This window comes from Choloepus didactylus, chromosome 9, assembly GCF_015220235.1.
Source record: "Choloepus didactylus isolate mChoDid1 chromosome 9, mChoDid1.pri, whole genome shotgun sequence".
Taxonomy (NCBI): domain Eukaryota; kingdom Metazoa; phylum Chordata; class Mammalia; order Pilosa; family Megalonychidae; genus Choloepus; species Choloepus didactylus.
In genome coordinates, this window is record NC_051315.1 from 46,506,159 (window position 1) to 46,531,171 (window position 25,013).

General features: G+C 36.8%; 1 protein-coding gene and 1 pseudogene across 4 annotated transcripts in view; one reads left to right on the forward strand and one right to left on the reverse strand.

Moving 5' to 3' along the window:
* PKP4 (plakophilin 4) overlaps nt 1-25,013 on the forward strand; it is a 255,873-nt gene that overhangs the window by 19,611 nt on the left and 211,249 nt on the right. The window lies entirely within an intron of this gene.
* Nucleotides 5,083-5,759, reverse strand: LOC119543928 (annotated as a pseudogene).

Here is a 25,013-nt window from a genome sequence, read left to right on the forward strand (position 1 = left end):
TCAGGTTCCTTTCCTGCTTTGTCCAGGACTATCTGTACCTTGTAGCTTGTATTTAGTAGTCCAAATTTGTTAGTTAAAACTGCAGTTGGGGCTTAGTTGAGTTACTTTCCCTGTAACCTTTTTCTTTTTTCTACAAGGAAATGTTTCAGCTCAGCTTTCCATGCCCGTGGGGAGGGTGCCAGCTCCACAGTTTAGGGAGCTTTACTTAAAATTCTGTGCTATGATCTCAGCTGCTCAACCCATTCCAGGCTGGTGTACAATGTGTGCTCAGTCACGGATGTCTCCCAACAGTTGTTCCAGATTATTTACTAGTTGTTCCTGGTTATTTACTAGTTGCCCTAGATGACTAACTAAATTACACACCTCTCTGTGCTGCCATCTTGTCCCATCTCAAGCATGGTGTTTTTAATCTGTGCTATTGATAATTTTTGTTTGGTTTAGTGATATTGATGGATGTTTCCACCTGCAGTGGATCTTCACCAGTGCCCCATGGGTGACAGGGTGGTTTTTGGCCTCCCTCCATCTGTTTAAGACTTTTGTTCCCTAGAAGAGATAGGAGAGAAGGATTTTGTTTGGATGAATTTTGTACCTTTCCCACAGGCACCTCCCTAGACTTGCACCTAAAGTGAGACCGTCTTGACGGATTCTTGCCAATATTTTTTTGTTAGAACATGGTAAAGTTCACATAGAAGATTGTGAGAGTTGGTGTCATTTCACCTGGAGTCAGTGGCCCCAAGGGGTTTTATATTCTCTTGCTTGTCCACATTCAACCTTGGCAATTTGTTAAAAAATTTTAGCTCATTTCTTCTAACCAGCATCTGCCCCAAGGAAATAAGTGCTCACATCCGACTCTTCTTGGAGCTGCCTCTGTCCTTAGATTTCAGGTTAGTTGGTTATACTGAGATTTCAGCTGTTTGATGGGTTCAAGAATTTGTAGATTGTCTGGTGTTTTTTGTTGTTGTTGTAGTGGGATCTCTGCTCTTTCCTCCTTTCTACATATGTAGAAGAAGCCAGAGAGATGTTATGCAATTTAAAGCTGCTTTGAAAAAACTGATGTTTCCAATTCAAATGCCAAGAACCCCATCCCCACTTTTAAAATCCTTTTATTAGAACTTTTAATTTTTTTCATAAACTATTTGTCATCTCCCACACTAAATTGTGGACTTAAAAGTCGTGAAACTGACTTATTCATTCTTTATCTTCATTTCCCAGCAGAGTGCCTGGCCCAAAGTGACTGCACAGAAAGTGTTGATAGACCGTAGAGTTTGTATTTTAATCTAAGTAAGAGCATTTCAGTTTTCTTATTGGGTAGGAAGGACATGGCAGCACAGTCTTTCTGTATTGTACCCACTTTCCCGTGGGACTCACCACCAGTTCAGTATCTTTGACCCAACAGCTTCCCACTGCAAACCTCTGTGACTTCTACCTGACGGTCTTCTCTGGCCTCTGGAAGGCTTTCTCTGCCACCTGTGTTGTGGGCAGGTCAGGAGTGCCAGGAATTATCAGCCCTAGGAGCAGCCCTTATTCAGTGACTAACAGGAGCCAGGCAAATTGCCCAGCTTCTTCATCCTTCAGTGGGGACATCTCCTGGAAGTTCACAGTGGGAGTAAGTCCAATTTGCTCAAAACAGTAACCTACTAATGCACCCTGTGTTGGCTTCCTTCCCTGGCCTATTTCATTTGTCCACCTCCCAAATAAATTACTTGCACCAAAATTCTTGTCTAGAATTCTGCTTCTAGGGAAACCGAATCTAATATTGACAGTTATAATTCACATAAATATTCAGACTTTGGAGTTCTTTATATCAGGAATAATCAGTAAAATTAAGGAGACTTGAGTGTATGCATTGGGGGAGGGGGGAAGATTTACAATTTTCATCACATTATCAAATGGGTCTTTGTCCTCCCCAAAAGAGTTAGGATCCATAGCAGTAAGGAAAAAGAAAAATCCTTCCCCCCACCCCAACTTAAGACTTTAGAACAGTAATTTCCCTTTCAGAGGACTGGTACACTGAATCTTTTTTAGATGCAATCAGGAAATCATTGGAGAAATTACAGGTACATGTACAGTCATAGCTTAGTAATGATTTTAAAGATAAGATTTTAGGTTTGCATTTGTGTTATTGGTTATCATCATCCACATGCACAGTGAAAAATGTGCTATGGTATCAAATCATATCATGATCTTCTTCCTAAACTTTTGAATTGTTGACTTATCCTCAGCATTTTAATTGAAATAAAATAGTGATCATCTCAGATTAGAGAAATGCTGTTTTAAATTTAGGAGATCTCACTTAATTTTTTTTCTGAGTATAAATGTAATCCGTGCTTGTATGGAAAAATCTTTATATGCAGAGAAGCATAAAGGAAGAAGATAAAAGCCACCTAACATCTACCTGCATCTAATGGTGACCACTGCATATATTCCCAGGAGGTTTTTATTTTTCTAATTATATCCATGAATAAGTATAAAAAAATTGGGATCAATATCATCATTTTCTTATCTCACTAAATGTTCTAAAACACAATTTTTAATATTTACATAGAATTCTACTATATGGATAGTCTGTGATTTATTTAATCTATACCACCTCATTGGACAATCATTTTTTTTCCTAATTTCTTGCTTTGATAAATAATGAAATTCTTTTTCCAATTTATAGAACAGGAATATATTGGTGGCTTAACATTGAAGTTAAGCTGCAGGTATCATTACCACACTTATTTGAAGATAATACTCCTAATGAGATTAATGCTTATAGAATCAAAGACTATTAGACCTAGGAAGGATGTTAAAGATCACCATATGCAGGCCTATCCTTTTACAGGCGAAGAATCAGAGACCTGGAGAGGTGAACACTCAGGCTTATATGCATGTCTGTAATCAGGAATCCTGGGTACTTTCCTAAGTGGTCTGTTAGTGTGTATCTGCAGCCTAGCTATCCTTTATGGGAACAATCTTTGCTGGCTTTTCCTGCCAGATTCCTGATGAGTCCTCCTCTTAATGAATGCCAGATTGCGCTTGCAGTCCGCATCTCTGCTTTTCCACTTAAGGTAATCAGTATGTTCATACTTTCAGTTTGCTTCTATAGTGGTCACTTTGCCTTAGGTTACTATGGAGGAGCTATTTGGGAGACTTGACTTAGGTCAAGTGGCAGGAAACAATGGTAGGTCTGTGGCATCTTTCGAATCTGTATTACAAGTACCGTTTTTGCCTTCCAGTCTAGAAGGCCTGGCTAATTTTCTTTCTTTCTTTTTTTTTTTTAATTTTCTAATAAGACTAAATTTATTCAGTATCCTCTTAAGTTTTGATTATAAGTATCCAACAGTATAAAAAGTAAAAAACAGATTTGTAGGTTTCTAATATATTAATACAAATTGCATGACTACATACATACAGTACATCCTACAGGCAAAGAAAGGTGGAAGGGGAAAAAGAAGACTGTGGTTGAGGTCTAGTAATAAATAAATAAATATAGAAGTAGAGATGATCCATATTATCGTATATTCTATCACCAATACTGCAGTCAAAATGTACAAAAAAAAATTTTCAAATATAACTCAGGAGGAAGATGATAATGACTAGGACTCTTGTAATACACCTCAAAGGCTGTGGGAGAGCTGACCCAACTCATTGTGTAGTCTGTGCATTTGGTGGCATGTAGCATATGCAGAATCATAAGTTTAGATTAAGAACTATAAAACTATAGGGTGCCTATAAACAGTTGCTCACTCCTTGTTATTCATACTATCCAATTTTTAAAATCCAGTTTTAAAAATAAGCACTGAGTCATGTTATTACAAGAAGGAAGGCAAAAATGCTCCTCCCCTCATGAAAGGTGATATTTTTCTCCTGAAATTTTAGAAATGAGGCAATGGGAGTACTTTGGTTTGGATTGAAGTGAGAGGCTCTTAACGGAGATTTCAGAATTGAAGCGCTCCATGTTCAGGATTTATTTATCACCTAACATGTCAATGTTCAGAAAGTCTGACTAAAAGAAGCCAAACCAAAACCAATCTACTCAGCATTAACACACACCTCTTTTCTTCTAGTAGAATTTTACTTTAAATATTGAAAAGGAAAAAAAAAAAAACATAATAGGTTAAAACAAGTCTAACAACCACTCTACACAGATAAACCTTCACAAAGGTCAACTGAAGTAATCAAGAGCTAAAACTGAATGTGTAGATTTTCAACGAAGTCACCAAACAGTCCTATAACACAAACAAAAGTCAATTATATACACGCTAGACAAGCCCTCTAAGAAATGTGCCCCAAGAAGCATTAACCTTTGTTTTGTGCCATCTTGAAGATTTGCACACTTTATTTTTTCAGACATTTTTAATAGTGGGTGTTCTCTATCATGTGGTAATGCTTTGGTACTATTCATGTAAGATCGCTTATCCTGAATCCTTGCGATTTCCCCAAGAGGAGCTTTGATTCTGCTTTAGAAGTTTCATATAAATTAAAATCTTTATCAAATACTAATATGAAGGGAGGTGACACAGTCAAGTTACCTCTGTATATTTAGTAATTACTTTTTCTTTCAAAGTATATACACCAGAAAGCTTAGTCTGTCCTGCTTAATATTTTAGTAGTACAGGTTTGAATCATGAACCTTGGCAAGACCTTAAACAAATACCTCTAGGGGCAAGTCTGTATTATTGAATTATGACAAACTTACTATCATGAGGGAAAAGAAGTGTAGCCAGCCATCTTAAAAAATGCCCCAACCACTACTTCTCAATATAGAAAAGACTAAAACTACATATGGTTTATCATACAGCAAATCCCATCTCTGTCACCTGCAATTCCCCTAATTTCATTCATGAAATTATGAAATAATTCTTATGAAATACTCAGCATCTTAAATATTATATGAACAGTTCTCTTTTTCTTTTAGTAAGCTAGACACTGGCTTCAGAGTTTGTAAAACTAGGGGGAAAATAACCCATTCAAAACCATTCTAAAAATTGTCTTTTGGCAGAATAGCAAGTATCCAAGTTAAAAATAGGAGGGTCACTTTGTTGTCTTTCCAAAAAAAAAAAATTTTTTTTTGTTCCCCTTCTATGTAAACCTCAGTCACCACTCCTGAGTGGAGATGGGTAGAAGTTCTGGCCCCTGCTCTTCCAGCTTCTCAGCAGTTGTTTTCTTATTGCTGCAGCAAGGCTTGAATAGATGTGTATCAATGAGGACTTCCCCAAAACAGCCTTTATAGATAATCCCGCAATGTATTTTCTGTCTTTTCCAGCTGTGAGATCGAAAAAGGAAAAGACTGGTGTTCTATTAGAGCCAGAAGCCATCTTGGTATCTGAGCCATCATCTGACTGGTTACTGTAACAAGGAGACTGGGCTGGGGAGGCACTTGAGGTGGTACTGGGAGCATCAAAATTGTGACGTTTAAATTCTTTCTGCAGTTTACTGATCTGGTTGCTTTTTATCCTGTTTCCAGACAGAGTTTTCACTTTCTTTGGTTTCAATGTAGTCTTTAGACTGGGTCCTGCCCTTGGATCTACCACATGATTCCAGTATTTTTTTGATCCTGCTGGCAGTTTCTTCCATCTTTTCACAAGCAAGACACAATCATTGCAGATATCTCCTGAATGAGTCTAGTGCAACCCAAAACAGCTCTGAAAGTCCTTTTTATAGCGTTTACTGTCAGTGAATTGAGAACTGAAGGACTTAGCCCTGCAAATACAGCAGCCATCTATGCTTCAGTACATCTTTGGCTTGTGAAAACCAAACATCTTTTCTTCTGGACAATAGTCTTACAACCCCCAAAGAACCAAAACCAAGCATGGGAGATCCAGGATACTCTTCCTGGCCAAGAGAAGGGAAGAAAATGACATTTTCTAGAAGGTCTCCAGGTCTCCATAAGCTGTCCTGGCTAAGTTTTAAAGCTGAAAAATAGTGGGATCCAAGTCATGGCCTGAAGCTTCAACCAAATATCATATTAATATCCTAAAATTATTATCCAGGTTGCATGTTATGTTAATCTTATTGAGAGTTAGCATCTCTGTGTCATTTCATAGATTAATTTTTGTATTTGCTTTTAAGGTTTTAGATTTTATGGATTCTTTTTGCTCTATGTAATTTGTATAGTAACTGCCACTTTATGTTTTCAGGTTTTAGGAAAGGACTGAAAAAGCACACATACACATATGTTAGGAAATACAGATGTAGCCCCAGATTTGACATTCACATGTATTTTAAAAAACGGAGCCAGTTTTGTATATACAAAATGTACCTTTTTCTAAAAAAATAAATACAAAATGCACAGTTTCCCTAAAGAATTAAAGAAAATGACCTAAGTGTTTAGTGTAAGATAAATCAAGTAGTTGATCCCTAAACTAGTCTTTCTCAGTGTCATCAAAATATGCAGTTGACTTTATCTATCTATTCTTAGACTTATCTTGATGAAACGGCCTAATTCAGGAAAATCTTTCTGCTTCGTGTTAAAATAGGTGGCCTTAGTACTTGTAGCATTGATTTAGTGGTGTATTGTGATGTCTACAAGTAAATAGGAAAAGCCAACTAGAAGATAATATTGAACAAAATCTTAGGCTCCAGAAATTGCATATAAGAAATTGGTGAAGTCACAAAGTGGCAATGAGTGATGCTAAAGTAATTTGCGTCCGTATTTGTTTTTTACTAATGTAGTTCAGGAAGTCTGTTGCTTCAAGTATTATGTCTTATGGTCATTTTATTTAAATTATGAATTAAACTTCAAAGTGGAGAAAAGGGCTATCCATGCTACATTAGCCAATTAAAAAAAAAATCTCTTAAGTGATACGAACACTTCTATAATAGTATCATATGGGCACCAAAAAATTCAGTCTTGTGAAATGTGAGGTGAGGAGATCATTTCAAAGTTAATGAAGTATCACTAAAGCAAGCCTGTAAAGCTAGCCAGCCAGAAATTCCAGGAATGTATGTGTGTGTATGTGTATGAAATTGTTGTATCTGAATTCACATTATCCAAATTTGTATAGTTGTGGGGCAGTCTATCACAAGGTTTTAACATAATTTGTTCATTACAAAAGGTCTTTCCTTCAGAGGTTCCAGAGTTATTCCTATCCTGAATTTGGAACTAGTTGGCATTGTCTGTTAGACTTAATAACAAAGTAAAACAGTAAAACTATGATCAGTAATTATGCTTCCAGAAATCTTAAGTGTTGGTTGGGTATTTCTTGATTTAGGAATGCTAGTAATAGCCAAACCCTAAGACCTGAATCCAGGACCTCTTGGTTTGGCCAAACCCTGCTCCAGACCCTTAGGTGTCTACACAAGTCTTGTTCTGTTAGTTGAGATACACATGGGGACTAAATGCATTTAATCTATAATCCATAATCTGCTGCCCATTTTTTGCACCAGTGAGAGGAAGGAAACCTGTTGAAAGCTGTAAATGGTAGGTGCAGCTGTTACAAGGCCATGGGAAACTTACCTCAAACTCTTAAGTCCAGAATGATTTCATAGCAGAGTATCCCGGGCAAGATACCATGTTTCCCGTCAGCTAATGTGGCTGGGAAATTAGGACTTTAGCCACTCCTCTCTCCATAAAACAACAGCAGCAACAACAGGAAATGATTTAGGCCAGTCCAGCTGGAGGTGCACTTTTTACATAGAAGGAATTGGAAGAAACCGTGCCAAAGTGATTGCAGAAGTATCAAATCCTGAACCATTGAAATAATAATTATGGCTTGATTTCTCTGGAAGTCAAACTGCAAGGGACAGACTGTAAAAAAGACTGAAGTATTAGTTTTAAGCCAGGGTACCCTTAAAATTCTGCTGTCATATTGTTCCACTGTGATTAGGCTGAGGTCCAATTCCCTGGCAAGTTTCCTCATTAAAAAATGGTTAAAGTCCCATGCCAGCTAAGCAGAAGGGTCTGACTTCTAAGGTATGCCAATAAATTTGATAACTATAATAATGGATGATTGTTCACCAATCTGCTTTATACATCTATAACCAGATAAACTGGAGATAAAATTTATTCTCTCAGCTCTTGTGTTCTAGAGAGAAACTTCTGGTTCAAGCTAAAAACATTTCCAGTGTTCTAAAATAGACTGGCAAAGGTTAGGGATCCTAAATTTGCAGTTTTGTTTTTGAAAGGGTGTGGTTTGAAGCTTAATACTAACCTTGTGTCAGCTGCAAGATGTGAAGTTATTGAATAGAAGAGGAATTTTAGCTTTAACCAGGATTATAAAGACGTAATCATTATTAAGGCAATTAGGAGTTTTTTGAAAAAAATTAGGGAAGCTTTCAGAAAAATTGCTTCTGTATCTTAAAAGTGATCAGTCACATTAAGTTGTATGTTTTGTTTCTCCTATTCAGTGAGTTAAAATGTTATAGGATGAGATGCTCACAAGCAGATGACATGTTATGATTTTAGCTTTCAAAGTTTAATAAACACTCTGGGCTATGCTGGCAATTTGTGAATCTTTAAATTCCTTGTGCTAAAAGATTAGCACATTTTAGAAATGTGGCACTAAGTGCTGGGCTTATCAAGATAAATGGAATCATCAGCAAGCATTTGTCATCTACCTACTGTCCACTGTTCTACCTTGGCAACAGCTCATGTTTTTCCATTAAATAACTTTCTAAATATTTTGATTGAATCATCTAAGTTATTAGTGATGGTTTAAACATCAATTAATAGTTGAGGCACAAAACATGAAATATCTGTAATATTTTGGTGATTATTTGAGTTTTGGAGGCCAATAATACTGGAGGGTTTTTGGTTATTTAGGGCTTTTATGGAGTATTTCAAACATCGAAAAGTACATAGAATAATGTTATTAGTATGTTCTACAAATTTAAGAAATTTTATTTTAGTAAATTTCCTTAAGGTTTCTGAGATTGGTGTTTATCCTTTTCATTATGTTTTTATTTTACTACATATGTATATTTCTATTAACATAGGGTTTTAAATTCTTTTATTTTCTATTATATTTTTCAAACATGGGTTTTTAAATGCTGAAAATCTATGTTATGATTATGATTTCCTGTCACTTTTTCCCTAGAATTAGAGTTAGTAAATCCCACCCACTAAGTGCTTAGCTGAAAGAGATTTGTCCTATTCCTTTTCGAGGTTGGGTTGCCAAGCCAGCTTTTTCCAGAAGGTTTCCATTGTTTTTCTTTTTCCTTTGGAGGAACTTCAGCAGCATTTTTCTTCCAAACTTCTCAGCTCTCCAACAATTTAGAAGTTATTATGGTAGCTAATTTTTAAATTCAGCAAAATTTAAAAATTTTGTTTTTCCTTGATATATTCTTATTCAGGCTTCTCTAGGCAGCTTGTTATTTTTGTATTTAAAATGAGAATCATGAGTGGAATTGCTGGGTCATATGATAACTCTGTGTTTAACTTTCTGAAGAACTGCCAAGACTGTTCCAAAGTGAATACCCTATTTTACATTCTTAGCAGCAATGTATGAGGATTGCAGTTTCTCCACATTCTTGCCGGCACTTGTTATTGTCTGTCTTTATTTATAGCCTCCTAGTGGGTATGAAGTGGTATCTCCTAGTTTTAATTTGCATTTCCCTAAGGACTTAGGACATTGAGCATTTTTTCATGTGCTTGTTGTCCATTTGCATATCTTTGAAGAAATGTCTATTCAAATTCTTTGCCCATATTTTAATTGGGTTATTTCAAGTGTTTTTAATTGTAAGTACTATGATTACTTGTGGGGAGAGAGAATTTCCTCAGATTGAAGGACAATATGACTGCTATGTATGTGGGAAATAGACTGCTACACAACACACAGAAACATCCAAACTTGATTATACAAATCAATATTATCCACCCATATGTGTTATTGAAATGGTGCTAAATTAGTTTATAGCTTTAGTTTTGGATTTTAAAACATTTTTATTAATGTTTCTGATATTTTACTATGTTCTGAGAGGAGAGTGATATCAATGAAGTTTGTAGAGTTTACAGCTGTCATCTGTTATGCCTGAAAGGTCTAGCTGTGCTGCCCAGTAGGTAAGTCACTAGATGAATGTGACCATGTCAATTTAAATTTAAATTAATTAAAATTAAACATTAAGTTCCCCAGTTACAGTTGCCACAGTTCAAGTACTCAATGGCTACATATGGCTAGTGCCTACCTACAGAACAGTGCAAATATGCTATATTTGAACAGTAAGTAGTGGTCAAGATTTATTTTATTTTGAAAATTTCCTACTCTAAGGAAAAAGTCATTGAAATAAAAAAAATTTTTTTCCCTGTCTTTGCTGTTCAGAGCAATCTTCTTAACACCTCTGAGGTCATTTGCAATGTAAGGTTTGGTTCTTGTTGCTATTCTTTTCCCCAAGGGATTCAGTTTGACTTCTCTTTTAAGATACCTGTGACCCTTCTGAAATTCCTTGAAATTTTACTTGCAGATGACAGTGTGAAAGGAGAGAATCAAATTCTGAAAGTTTGTGATTTAGTGGTGGTTAGTCTGCATACAGACCATTGTGAAAATATTGAATATTTGCAGCTAGATTCTGAAATTTAGATATCAAAAGTAGTCAGTTGGCCCATCTGTAAAATCACCAGCAGCTGTGAGTCACTAGTGAGTCTTAAAAAATCAGTGTGTTGAGTTGGGGAGGTTGGTATCTTTGGAAAGTTGAGATAAAGGTTAAAAACCTATAATTGGTTTTCTTTTCTTTTCTCTGTTTGTTTTTGTGGTCCAGTTCTTGGGGGAGTTAGGTTTTTGTCCTCAATTACTTGTTCTAATTTTGGTTAATAGATGTTCTCAAAGGCCCCCTAATTTCAGTTTGCTAGTGCCATTCTGGGAATTCTTGGTCCTTTGTCAAGTTTTTCCTTTCTACATTACAGACTGCTTTTCCATGGTTATATATATGTATATAGTATATATATATATATATAATGTCTTATGTTTTGGTTTTTTTGTTTTTATCTTTTCATTTGTCATCTCACTCTGTCCTTGTATTGTTGTGGCTTGGATTTTCAACTTGAAGTACTTGATCCCTGACCATCTCTTAAAAATTTCATAGTAAGTCACCTGAACTTTAATTGACTTTTGTTAGACATTAGTGACAAAATATAAAAATTATGGCACTATAGATCCTGCCCATGTGGTAGATTTGGAAGCAAGCAGGCATTTTGTGCACTGAGATTGTTCGGGGGTAATCTGTCTGAAACAGTGGTTTTGCACTTTTTTTGTTTATGATATTTTGAGAATTTTTTACTAGAATTGATTAATTTTTTAACTTTTGATTTTATTAACATCTAAAAGTTACTAAAGGCGACTGAATTTGGAATCATGTGCTGCTCTAAGAAGTGTGCAGATAAAATCAGGAGAGAGAGAAATTGACAGATATTCTGTACTGGTTTTCATCATAGTTCTGCAAAGTTTCATTTAAAAACGCCAGCAAAAATCAGTGTCTACTGTTTTGAGTTTTCTTTTCCCATCTCTTGTCAGGTTGACTGATGAATCTGTGGTATGTTTGTGAACATTAAAAAGTAAGCATTATAAGAATGTGAAAAATTGCACATTTTTCACAGCTGCCATTCTGAGCTAACTCTGAATCAGTTCTGCTCACCTTTGAGAAAGGAAGCTGTGCGGTTCTGCTGTCCGAAGTGTCCATTGCTGTGCTTCTCATTTGGGGTACATGTTAGAGATGTTTATGGTTCAGGGTTTAGCACTACTTACTAAGCATATTGCTATCTACTTTTAGGAAGATTTCTCCCTCATTTGCACAGTCAGTGAATTTTTAATGACTAAAATGCCTGGTCCATGTTGGATATGCACGTATATGCCTTTCTCCAAGAGGATCCTACCTAATGAGGCCTCTGCTGTATTTCTGGTGATCAAGATGGTGATAGTTGATCTTTATACCAGATGGCATTTTAGAAAATTGTAATAATTGGACTTTATTCCTTTATAAGTGAGTTGTTAGCTATGAACATGTTGTTTTGAGATGTGGTTACAAGTATATACCATAAACACAAGATTGCCTGGGTTAGTAAACACTGAAAATTGCAGGGTGCTTGCACAGCCCCATTTGGATTTGTCAGAAGAGAGTCCTTACTTAGGAAAAGTTCTGCAAATGGCAGTCAGAATAAAAGGTACTAAGATATTGCTAGTGTCAACTGTCCAGTCTAGCATTCTTATATCTCACCTCAAGGTACTCATTGTGTTCTCCCCAAGTGTCAGATATTTAAAAAGAACAAAAAGTGCCAACTGATTATATCGTTTCCCTACTTAAAAAACTTATCGTTGCTCTGTGATAAAGACTGAAAGTTTGACCTTGGTCTACAGTTTGACCTGTCTTTGACTATTAGCAGAGGTTCCAAACTGGCAGCCTGACCTGTACACAACTCTGAATTTCCAGCTTCCTGAAAATCATAGCCATTGTTTATTGAGTGCTGACTATGTGATGAGCACTATTCTGCATATTTTATGTGAATTAACTCATTTAATCTTCACAAGACCCTATTAGCCAGGTGTTACTATTGGCCCTATTTTACAAATGATAACACAGACAAACCTGACGGTTAAGTCAGAAATCCAAAGGTGTACAACTAGGAAGTTGCAATTTCAGTCCAGGCTACTTAATCTCAGACCCCAGGGCTCTTCACCACTCTCTGTGCTGCCTGAGGTAGGCTCTCCATGTAACCCATGACACCACTGTTCATAGTTTCATGTTTATTTGTGTGATTATTTGATTTAACTCTCTTCCCCCACAAGATTATAAGCTCCGTGAAGGAAGAACTATAATTTGTTGAATGAATAAATGAATGTGATTTGATGTGATCCGTTACTGAGCTTGTACAAGAGACCATTCATAAGCAAACATGTAACCCTTTAGTTCATTGATATTATCTGTAAAACGAGAGAATTAAAATTTCTGTAAAGCATGTTGGGTGCTAATACAAAAGTAACTTTATGATGGACAAAGATTTGTTTTTGTAGTTTTGTTTTGGTCACAAATATGAGAACAGGTGTTACTTAGCTTATGTTCAGTAACACTCATCCATAATGTTCATAATTAAAAATATATTGTCATATGTAATGTAATTAAATTATTTTAATTTATTTAAAACTTTTAAACAGCATTCATTGTTTTGTTAAGAAAAAAACTAATTTGTACACAATTTTAATTTCTAATTAAATCCATGTAATCATTAATAGAAGAGTTCAAAATAAAAGAATTATAAAACTGGGATTTGATAATAAGAATTAGATTTTATAAATATTTGATTTGTAGTCAGTAGTAACATTATTTTGAAGATACTTGGCAAGCTCAGTTTCTAAATTCTTTCTTTTGTGATAGGTTATAATTAAACTAGTTTCTTCCTATTTAAATATATGTAGATGTGGCATAAGAGTGATTTTTTTTGTTAATTTTTTTTTATTAGAGAAGTTGTGGGTTTACAGAACAATCATGTATAAAACACCAGGTTTCCTTATACCACCCCCCACCACTACCTTGCATTGGTGTGAAATATTTGCTACAATTGATAGCACTTTTTTGTAGTTGCAGTATTTTTGTAAACAGTAATTACCTTTGTTACAATTGATGAAAGATTATTAAAATGATACTGTAAACTATCATCCATAGTTTGCATTAGGTGTATTTTTTCCCAAATACCATCGTATAACACCATGTATCAATGTCTACATTTGTTATAATTCATGAAAGAACATTCTTGTACTGTTAACTATAGTCCATCATCTACAGTAGGGTTCACTGTGTTATTCAGTCCTTTGCTTTATCTTTTAATTTTTATTCTAGTAACATACATGACCTAAAGTTTCCCCTTTTAACCATGATCACCTGTATTATTCAGTGCTGTTGATTACAGTCGCAATAATTGCTATCGTCACTACCATTCATTTCCAAACCTTTGCAAGCAACATGAATAGAAGTTCTATACAAATTAAACATCAATTTCCCATTCTCTACCCCCAGTCTATCCTCTGGTAACCTATATTCTAGATTGTAACTATATGAGTTTGCTTATTATGATTAGTTCATATCAGTAAGATCATACAATATTTGTCCTTTTGTGTCTAGCTTATTCACTCAGCATAGTGTCCTCAAGGTTCCTCCACGTTATTACATGCATTAGGACTTCATTCCTTTTTATGGTTGAATAATATTCCATGGTATGTATATACCACATTTTGTTTATGCATTTCATTGGTTGATGAAACTTGAGTTGCTTCCATCTTCTGGCAATTGTAAATAATGCCCCTTTGAACATCAGTGTGCATATATCTGTTCATGTCCCTGCTTTCAATTTTTCTAGGTATATACCTTGTATGGAATTGCAGGTCATATGGTAATTCTCTACTTAGCTTCCTGAGGAACTGCCAAACAGCATAAGAATGAAATTTTTTTTTAATATTAAATTGTGTGAAGTATGGAGACAACATTAATTGTGTCATATAAAGTAGACTTTTTTCTTTTGAGTTTATTATTAATCATGGTGAAGTCAAAAAATTTGAGCAGAATATGAGTCTTTTCCATTGTATCAAATTGAATGTTTTTTTTTTTTATTTTATTTTTTAAAGCTAATAGTTTGGTAGCAATGTAGAGCTGAGATTTACATGAAACTGAGGACTTAAACGGCAAAGTGTTGAGTGACTATGAGACCCATAAGACCTATAGATACCCAGCTTTATGAGCAGTGTTTCAGCTTACTAAGAGTTGGGAAGGGTCAGGAAAAGTGGAGTGTTAAGAACATGGATCCCATGTTTAAAATCCTCAGTAAAACACAGGTCTTCCTGACTAAGCCATAAGTCAGAGAATGGATTAAATAAGGCGTAAGAAACAAGTACCTGCTGCATGGCAAACTGAATTTGAGAAGCTATCTACAAAGATACTTGAAGGATGTACTCATCTGCATCACAAGCAACACACTGTTGTCATGTTGTCATGAAGTATGCAATAGTGGTGACTGAAAGTCATTCTTCCTTGCTTGGGGTGAGCCCTATTGACATGAACAGCTCAATACTGAGTCATAGATAGTGAAATGTGTGAGCTCATTGATAGTCCTGGTAGGATGAATGCAAGTTTTTGGGTAACTGGTCATTTTAGCCATGGCTGTCTGTGCACACAAGAGAACTTCCAACTCTGGGTTTTGCATGTGTGTTGTTTCTTTTTTCCACAGTCTCTAACATAGGACTGGCTTGTGAGTAGCTACGCATATATTGTTGGTGGGAATATTTCCTGTACCACTCATTACCAAGAGGAGGAAATGTCTGTGTTTGTCTTCTAAAGAGAGGACTGAGAAAAATGGATACCTTGCCTATTCCTCAACTAAATGTTGTATAACTTAGCTGACCAGTATGCCTTAAGCAGCTACTTCCATGTTACTTAATTCCACTAGATATCATGTTAGCAGACTTTATGTCAGTCACCTGTTGGAGCTGACATTTTTGAGCTGTTTCAGTATAAGTTCTAAATTAAATTACAAAACTGGAACATTATGTATGAATACCCATGAAAAGGAAATAAGTGTAATAAAGTCTCCTTATGTAGTTGATTCATATTTGGGTTACAGTGAGCATTTGTATATAGATCTTCATGTAGATGTAGCCATGTAGATCTTCTTGAATATCAATATTAGTTAGCAGTACAAATATTATGGGGCTCACATTTGAGATTCTTGATAGCTTCCTGGTGAAAGAACTTAGAATCTGCCCCTGAGTCAGAGAAAGAGGGAAAGGCCTGTGACTTTATAAAGAGCTGTCCAAAGAGAGTCTGGAAACAGATAGGGACAGATGGTCAAAGCTCTGCACCGCAGGAAGAAGGCTTGATTCTCCATTTCTACCGATGATCCATCTTAATTTTCCACAGCTGTCATCACAAAGTAGCATAAACCTGGTAGCTTAAAACAACAGAAATGTATTGTGTCAAAGTTCTGGAGGCTAGAAGTCCAAAATCAAGGTGTTGGAAGGGCCATGCTTTCTCTGAAGCCTGTAAGGAAGAATCTGTTCCCATGCCACTTTCCTAGTTTCCGGCAGTGGCTTGCTGACAATTGATGGCTTGTTGCACTTCAGTCTTTACCTCAGTCATCACATGGCCTTCTCCTTGGTGTCTGTCTGCTGTGTCTTCTCCCCTCTTTATAAAGGACACCAATCATATTGGGTGAAGAGCCCAACCTACTCTAGTCTTATCTCATTTTAATGACTTAACTAATTGTACTTGCAGTGGCCTTATTTCCAAATAAGGTCACATTCACAGATACTGGAAAATAAGACCTCAGCATATCTTCTTTGGGGGATACAGTTCAACCCATGACACTACCTTAGTGGCTTGGAGGAGGCCATTGCCTCTCTCTGAATCTTTGTGTTTCTCATCTCTCCAGTGGATGGGGTTGAACATGGTGATTTGATAAATCTCTCTCACATTCTCTGCATCCAGAAGTCTAATATTTTGCTTAAACATACAAACACACACATGCAAACCCATCCAGGTACTATGAAGTGATTTTTTCCTTCAGAAGCACTGTGTTGTAGGCATGAAATTAATGTACCAGCTTGACTCCTCTGATATGATTTCTCAGGGTGTTAGCATATTTGGGCTTCTCTTATTTGAATTACTATTTATCGTAACTTCCTAGAGTTATACTTTTTCAAATTAGGAAGGCAGTTTCAGTGTAGTCACACTGTGTTAATTGTTTTGAATTTGTATCCCTGACAAGGAAATGTCTGAAGTTAAACATACTGTCAATAACACCTTTGAAAATTACTTGCTGGGGGAAAATGATGTGTCCCAATCTCTACCCTGCATGTACTTTGTCCCTCCTGTGGCATTGGTGTGGCATGCCTGAAGCCATCCTCTATGCTCTAAGATGATCCTCATACTTAATAGTGACTCCAGAATGTTGACCTGGCATTTCTCTGGCCTTTTGGCCTCCTGCCGTAGCTCCCTCTGCCCTCCTGGATGAAGGCAGGTGGTTTCCTACTGAGAGCCCTAATGCTGGAGGTAAGGCTCAGATGTAAAACCAGGTTTTCAGAGCCCTCTTCTACTGTAGTTCATAGATATATTTACCAGTGTTTTCTGTGCCAGACTCTCAGAAGTTAAATTCTACTTATCACTTCATATAAACCCTGTTATTTATGTGGTACAAAATTTTCTTCTCATTTGAAATCAATGGACATAATTTTTGAAGCTGTGTTTATCAAACAAGACAAAAGTATGTTAAAAACAATTAAGTACAGTAAAACCTTAACAAGATATAGTGAGAGGACATTGAAGTGAGGGGTCCAGGATTCCTCAGGCCTGGCCTTGGCCTGTGTGCTGATGAGCCCAGTCCCCTCCTTCTCCCCAACCTTGGTTTTCTCCCACAAGGAAACAGTTTACATTGTGAATGATTTCTCTTTGGCTCTTGGTCATTATTAAGGAAAGAATTAGGGGAAATCTTATTTTAAATTACCTTTTTAAATAGATGCGTAAGAGCTACTCGATCAAAGAGTGAGATTTACTTAAAATAGTTTCAGTCAATTTAAGGGTATGTAAAACATTAATACAAGATGGCTGTTACCTAGGATTTTTGAAGGGTGAAATTGAGATACTTGTAGCCAAAAGGTGTAAATTTAGCTTACAAACATAAAATTATTGTGCCAGGAGATTGGTAGGTACAAATGTGAACCTGTTGGTGTGAGGGGATTTAGTTGTCCATCTTCCCTTCTCGGTGATAACGGACGTGAACACCAAGGTGAATTAACAAATAAAAACCCCACCTCTTTGGAGGGAAAATAAATGTGATACCTACAAGGAAAAAATATATTTATTGGAATTTTTTGAGGTGGTTAAAAGAAAAATAAAGTAAATGTATTTTTCTTAGGCTTTCAAAAAGCTTTTAATGAATTTCCACTTTTAATGGCTATTTTAAAAAATTGCTGTTGAGTATTAAATGGTAAGAATAACTGAATTGTCACAGATGCTTGAAGTTTAGAAATGCCTCTTGTTTGTTCTCCTTGTAGATTCTCCCCACTTCATTCACATTGCTAGTCTTTATTTTGTAGAAGTATTTTCGTTGGACCTTAGGGAGGCTTGAGTTGTCCATACATCTCGATTAATGACACTCTGTCATCATTGTTCAGGGCCAGACTTCTCTCTTGTTTTATCTATTCCTTTTTTTTTCACCATCCCCCACGTTAACCCCCACTACCATAGGCAATTACTCTAAAATATATTTAGCATGTGTCCTTTTGTTTGTATGTACTCTTACACAGTGTATATTTTGTATTATGTAAATTGTTAAGTAAATGGTCTTAGTCTCGTTCAGTTAATATTTTCCCTTAGCAATTTGTTTTAAAGATCCATCCCTGGTGCTGTGCGAACATCTAGCTTGTTGATTCTGACTGTGGTTGAGTTATTTCATAGTGTACATTCATCCCGTTTTCCCTCTCCACTCCCTCCATGATGGGTATCTAGCTTGCTCTCACTCCCCACCATCACTCAGAGGGCTGAGTGTCCACTTAGGGCCTGTGTGACAATTTTGTTGGGAAATATGCCTAAGGCCAGAAATGCCGGGTCGTAGAGTATGAGTAAGCTTAGTTTGTGTAAGCTTTGCCAGTTGCTCTCCAGAATGGCTGCATCCCTCTACATATCCCACACTCCACCAGCACTAGGCATGACCCACCTCTCTACATTTTTGCCAGTCTATCAGGTGTAAAAGATCTCATTTTAGTTTGCTTTTTTCTGTATCTATTGGTTTTTTGTGGGTTTTTTTTTGGGGGGGGGGTATACTCTTTAGTAAATTTCTTGTTCGTAGTTGTTGCCCATTTTTCCATTTGTGTCTCCATCTGTCTCACGTTGGTTTCAGGAGCATCCTCACATCTTATCTAAGGGAATTGCAAAAATCTTTTCCCAGGTTCTCATTTGCTGGTTAACTTTACCCATTGAGTAGAAACCCTTAAATGTGATATCAAACTCATTATTTTTCAGCCTTATGGCTTATAGGTTTGTTTAAGTCCATCCCTATATTTAGGTCTCAAAGATGGTCTCCAACATTTTTTATCTTTCACAGTTCAGCTTTATTCCGTCTGGAGTCCATCCATATCATGCCACTGCCCTGCTTAAAATGGCCTCAGTTGCCTACAGAATGAAGCAACAACACCCACAAGGCAAATGAAGCCCCTCATGATTTCTTTCACATCTTTCCCCCCATTTGTATGCACCCACACCACCTCTTATTCACCTTTGTACTCCAGAGTACACTGGAATTGATGTTTTCTAAAACCAGAAAACAACTAAGCATTGTGAAATAATTCAAAAGGTATTTTAACTAATTTTTTCATTTTAAAGCCTAGAAAGAAGTATTCCTTTTGTTACTTTTTTTAAAATGGAAACACTTTTGTTTAAATCATAGAGGTAGTACATTCTCATTGTTTCTTAAGTCAAATAATATAGAAATGTACAAAGTAGGATATGAAAAATTCAGAACCCCAACCTTTTCATACTATTTTTTTTTGTCTTTGCCAGTGGTTCTTAACCTTGCATATATGTGGAATCATCCAGGAGGGCTTTCAAAAATGCCCTGGCCATGCCCTATACCAAATAATCCAGAATCGCTGGGAATAAGACCCAGGCATTGGTGTTTTTAAAGCTTCCTAGGTGATCCCAATGTGCAGTCAAGGTTAGAAACACTGGCTCTTTCAACACTTTAAAAAATAAAAATGGGTCATACCAAACATTTTATTCAGCATCTTGCCACCTCCCGTCCTCCACCCAGTGCTTGCTAAGTGAGATTTAAAATACTACCTTTGTTTTAAAATTTCACTGTAATTAAAAATTGCATTTCATTTGAAAATGCTATCAAGCATACAAGCCCTGTTCATCAACTTGATTAGCAGTATGGAGTAAATATTTTAAAGTAATCTAGTATTTATGTGAATAATGTGAATAATGGTAACTTTTGACTTGCAGAGTAGTAATAGTGTGTAATTCTTCCATTTTTACATCAGATTCATAGTTTATCAAAACTCAACAATGGTGGGCAGTGACCTCATGGGTACTTTATTTTGATTGTGCCAATGGCAGAATTAGTCAAGTACTGAGGGGGAACGAAGGTTTATAAAAATTAGAAGCTAAAAAAATCAATTTACTAAAAAAAAAAATTTTTTTTAAGTGGGAAATCATCTTTTCTCTTATCTGTAGTCTTTTCCTCTTCTCTAGCTCCTTCTTAAACACCTTTTTATCTACCCAGATTTTAACAACAGCCAGCAACCTGCCTTCCCCCTCTGAGAACTCTCCTGGTCTCTGTGTTTCTCTTCACAGTGAAATATCCAGTGCTGTCTCCTTTTCCTCTTCTCCAGTCCCTGTTCTGTGCCCAGCCTGCTGCATCCTGGCTTTCCCTGCCACATCCCCGCTCAAACTTATGCTCATGACCTCCTAATCAAAGTTTTTCAAGCCTCATCTTCCACAGCAGCACTTGGCCCCATTGACCCCATTGACTCCTTAGTGAAATTTCTTTCCTTCCTTGCCTAACAGTATACTACTTTTTCACGAATCTCCTTTTATCTTTTTGACTCTTACTTCTGGCTTCCCTTTCCAGCTGACCATTTTTCTCCTGCTTACTTTTTTTTTTTTTTAACAACCATTATTATTTAATTCTTTTTTAATTTTTTTTTAAAACTTCAGTTTTATTGAGATATAGTCACATGCCATACAGTCCTCCATGGTGTACAATCAAGTGTTAACAGTACTGTCATATAGTTGTGCATTCATCACTGCAATCTATTTTTTAATTTTCCTTACACCAGAAAGAATTAAAATAAGAATAAAAAATAAAAGTAGAAAAGAACACCCAAGTCATCTCACCCTATTTTTCATTTAGTTTTTGTCCCCATTTTTCTACTCGTCCATCAGAGTGAAAAATTAAAATAAGAAAAAGAACCCCCCAATCCCATCCTATTTTTCATTTGGGTTTTGTCCCCATTTTTCTATTCATCCATCTATACACTGGATAAAGGGAGTACGATTCGCAAGGTTTTCACAATCACACTGTCACCCCTTGTAATCTATGTTATTATATAATCGTCTTCAGGAGTCCAGACTGCTGGGTTGGAGTTTGGTAGTTTCAGGTATTTACTTCTAGCTATTCCAATACATTAAAACCTAAGAGGTATTATCTATATAGTGCATAAGAATGTCCACCAGAGTGACCTCTCGACTCCATTTGAAATCTCTCAGCCACTGAAAGTATTTCATCTTATTTTGCATCCCCCTTTTGGTCAAGGAGATACTCTCGGTCCCACGATGCCGGGTCTGGATTCATCCCCAGGAGTCATATCCTGCATTGCCAGGGAGATTTACACCCCTGGGAGTTGGATCCCATGTAGGGGGGAGGGCAGTGAGTTTACCCGTCAAGGTGGCTCAGATAGAGAGAAAGAGGGCCACATCTGAGCAACGAAGAGGTACTCAGGGGGAGACTCTTAGGCACAACCATATGCAAGTTTAGCCTCTCCTCTGCAGCAACGAGCTCCATAAGGGCAAGTCCCATGACCGAGGGCTCAGCACGTCAAACCGCCAGTCCCAATGTTTGTGACAACATCAACACCAGTCCAGGTGAGGAAGTCCAACACCTCTGCACCTTCCCCCAGCTCCTTGGGGCTGGGTGGGGGTGGAGGCTGTAAATATATTTTTTATTATCTGCCCAAATTACTCTGGGATGTGTCACTATTTCACTCTAGCCTATACTAACCTACCGTATCTCACTTCCTATTCAAAGTTCCATGTGATTGTGGTGTTTGAACAAACTGACTGTAGAGTTGTACTGTTGAGAAAATATAGATCCTGTACCAAATAGACATCTCTTCCCTTGGTCTCATATGGAAGTTGAAGTTTTAAAACACAGTCAGTTTCAACCTTTACCCTTTGGCCCGGTTTGCCCTAGTCTTAACCAGACCTGCTTCATTCATATCACTAAGTGAAGTCTGGGCTCTTTTTCAGCTTTTTTTTTTTTTTTTTTTTTTTTTTGACAGTGGCTGTATGCACTAATACTGACATTCATATCTGCCGAGCTCTAGCTCTGAGTTTCAGGTGTCTCAGAGACATGCATTGTTCCAGAGACCAATCAGGTTATACAGTAAGGGATCAGCATCTCAAAGTTAAGAGATAGGCATTACAATTCAGGAGTAGAGTTAACTGCTGTAAGAGCTTACAATCTAGGGACTATTACAATAATTATGTCCACATTAGGCTATGTTCTAAGATTCAGTTCTGAGTTTACACATTGTAGTTAGTCCATATTGGTGAGGCATTAAACTGTTTGCCTTTGTTTCTGGTGCACTTCACTCAAATACTGTGTACAGGATCCATTCACCTCGTTGTGTGTCTCACAGCTTCACTCCTTCTCATAGTTGCTCAATGTTCCACTGTATGTGTACACCACAGTACACCATTCCGTTCTTCAGTCAGTGTACCCTTAGGTCACCTCCACCCTTTGCAAGTCATGATTACTGCCTCCATGAACACAAGTTTGCAAAAACATATATTTTTTAAAATGCTAATTTTTACTATTCTATGTTGGTTTATGTTTACCTTTGTACATTTTTCAGTGGCCTCTGTTTTTTTCTTTGGCTCTTTGCTTAGTTTATGTTTCTGAGTTCCCTTCTCTATCTGCTTTTCTTACTCCTTTTTGGCTCCTTTGCTTCTGCTTAGTGCTAGATCTAAGTTACATGGAGAAAATTGATACTGATTAAGGAGAAGTTAAGCACAAAACCTTCTGATCCTTTAAATTGTGACTTTAGGAAACTCTCTCAGTTGTTCTGGAGATTTATAGGGTGGTGGTGGAGTCAGGTAGACCTGGGCTCAAATCTAGACTTTATCACTTACTAGCATTGGACCTTAGACAAGTTATTTAACTTCTCTGGCCTCTGCTCTCTCAACTGTGAAACAAGGATAATGTGTAACTCAATTTTGCCTTGAAGGTATAATGATACAGTGTTTGCAAAATGCTCAGCACTCTGACTCATACTAAGTAAGCATTCAGTAGATGGTTGCTGATGTTACTGTTATAGTACAAAGTTTTCAGAGATGAAGGTGAAGGCCAGACATCTTATTTCAAATACTGTTTCAATTTGTAGAATGCCAGTAAACATTTGCCTACTCAGTGCACAGTCAAGAACCCCCTCAGCCCCCCAAAACAGAAGTATGTGGGGTAGAATTCAGAGATTCAACTGGTGTTTTATAACCATTAATAAAGTTAGATCTGGAGTGTGGCAGAAAGAGAATGAGGAAAGAATAATAGAAAAAACAAAAACCAAACCAAAACAAAACAAAACAAAATCTTAGCTCCTGACTAAACCAAAAAGATATGAATGGTGAGTGATGACTGCTTTGAAGCATGGTAAAGGTGAGCAAAAATGACCCTTTTGTCGAGTGAAACTACGGCATTTAAAGGCTTCTAAAGTGTGCCACTTTTCATCCACTTTTGTGTGTGTGTTTTTATAAATTATTTTTATTGTAAAACATATATAACATAAAACTTGCCATTTTAACCATTTTAAGTTCAGTGTTGTTAACATTCATAATGTTGTGCAACCATCACCACTATCTATTTCCATCACCCTAAAGAGACTCATCTGTTTTTAAATAAATATGAATTTAAAATTAAAAGTTGTTAAGTGACTTGAAATAGTAAAAACAAACAAACAAACAAAAAACTGTTGAGATATAAAATGCATTCTTACAGTCTTCACTGAATTCTCATGGTGGACTTTATATTTTGGTACTTTGTTTCAGAATTTTTGTTGCGAGACACTTTAAAAGTGTTACATTTTATCATGTCATTAGTTTTATATAATTTTTAAAAAGTTTGACTTGTGAAATGTAATTTTGTTTCTTTAGCTTCACTTTTCTTTTCAGCATTCCTTTACTGGTAATAATCATTGGAGATCTAGTTTAGAGGCAAACCATGAAGATGTGTTGGCAGGGCAGACAGTTGGACTATTTTTAGAACTTACTCCACTCTGCTTTATTCTTATAGACACTCCTGCTCTCAGATAATGCTGTTGAGCCTCTGCCAACAATGGGAAGATTGTGGATGGTTTTTTCTTCAAGGGTAGGGGATTTTTGATGATCTAGTCACTCTACCTCTCCTGACCAGACATGGGTACCTGCAGCATAGCCAGGGGTGACATCACAGCCTCTGGCCACAGGAGAGAGCTGGGCTCCCTGCTTACCTGGGGATTGGGATGGTGCCAGTGTATCAGCGCTGTGCTCTTGAATCCAAAACAAGTGTAGAAACCTCTGCGCTAAGAACAGTAAAGAACCCATCACAAAAGAGGCTGCCATAGGTATCTTCAGGGATCTAAAATAGCAGTTACTTGAGATTCCATACGTATTTGAGCAGCTTACCATGGTGGTTAAGCATGAGAGCTGGTGAAGCTTAATTTTAAATGCAAGGCTAAATGACCCATTGAACATTTTTTAAATTAAAAAATTAGCCCCCTTGACATCAATAGTGTAAATGGGTGCATTACTTTAGAGTGCTCACCCACCAACCCAAGAGGGCAGTGTCTCAGTAGGACCCCTCACCTGCACCCCACATGCAACAAGCCTTAACTGCTGAGCAACCCACCCCAATACCTTCTGTCAGTGAAGAACTGCTGTTAACCCACCTTCTTGATTTCCTAGCTTGTTCTTAGGAGAAAGTTCCTTGTGATTTGACTGCTTCTCCAGCTATAGATAAAATGTAACACCACTGAGTTTTGTCTGGCTAACATTTAACACTTGGGTCTGCATTTGAGTTAGAATAGCTGAGGTCAGTGTTTTGATATTCCTAAAGGATAATTGGGCAAGTGTCCAGTGGCCTGGAGGAAAACCTGTATTTGTGTGGGTGGCAGAGCAGAGCTCCACTGACCCCTGCTGCAGTTAGAAAGCTCAGTGGCCTGGCTTCATGACTACACGTTCCAAATCATGCCATTTTCTTAGTGCTTATTCTTCATCAACTCAAAAATGAGGTCTGTTATTACTGAAATAAGATAGGTAAGACCAAGACAAAACTGCCCTTGCCTGTATATTTTTCTCAGACTTTA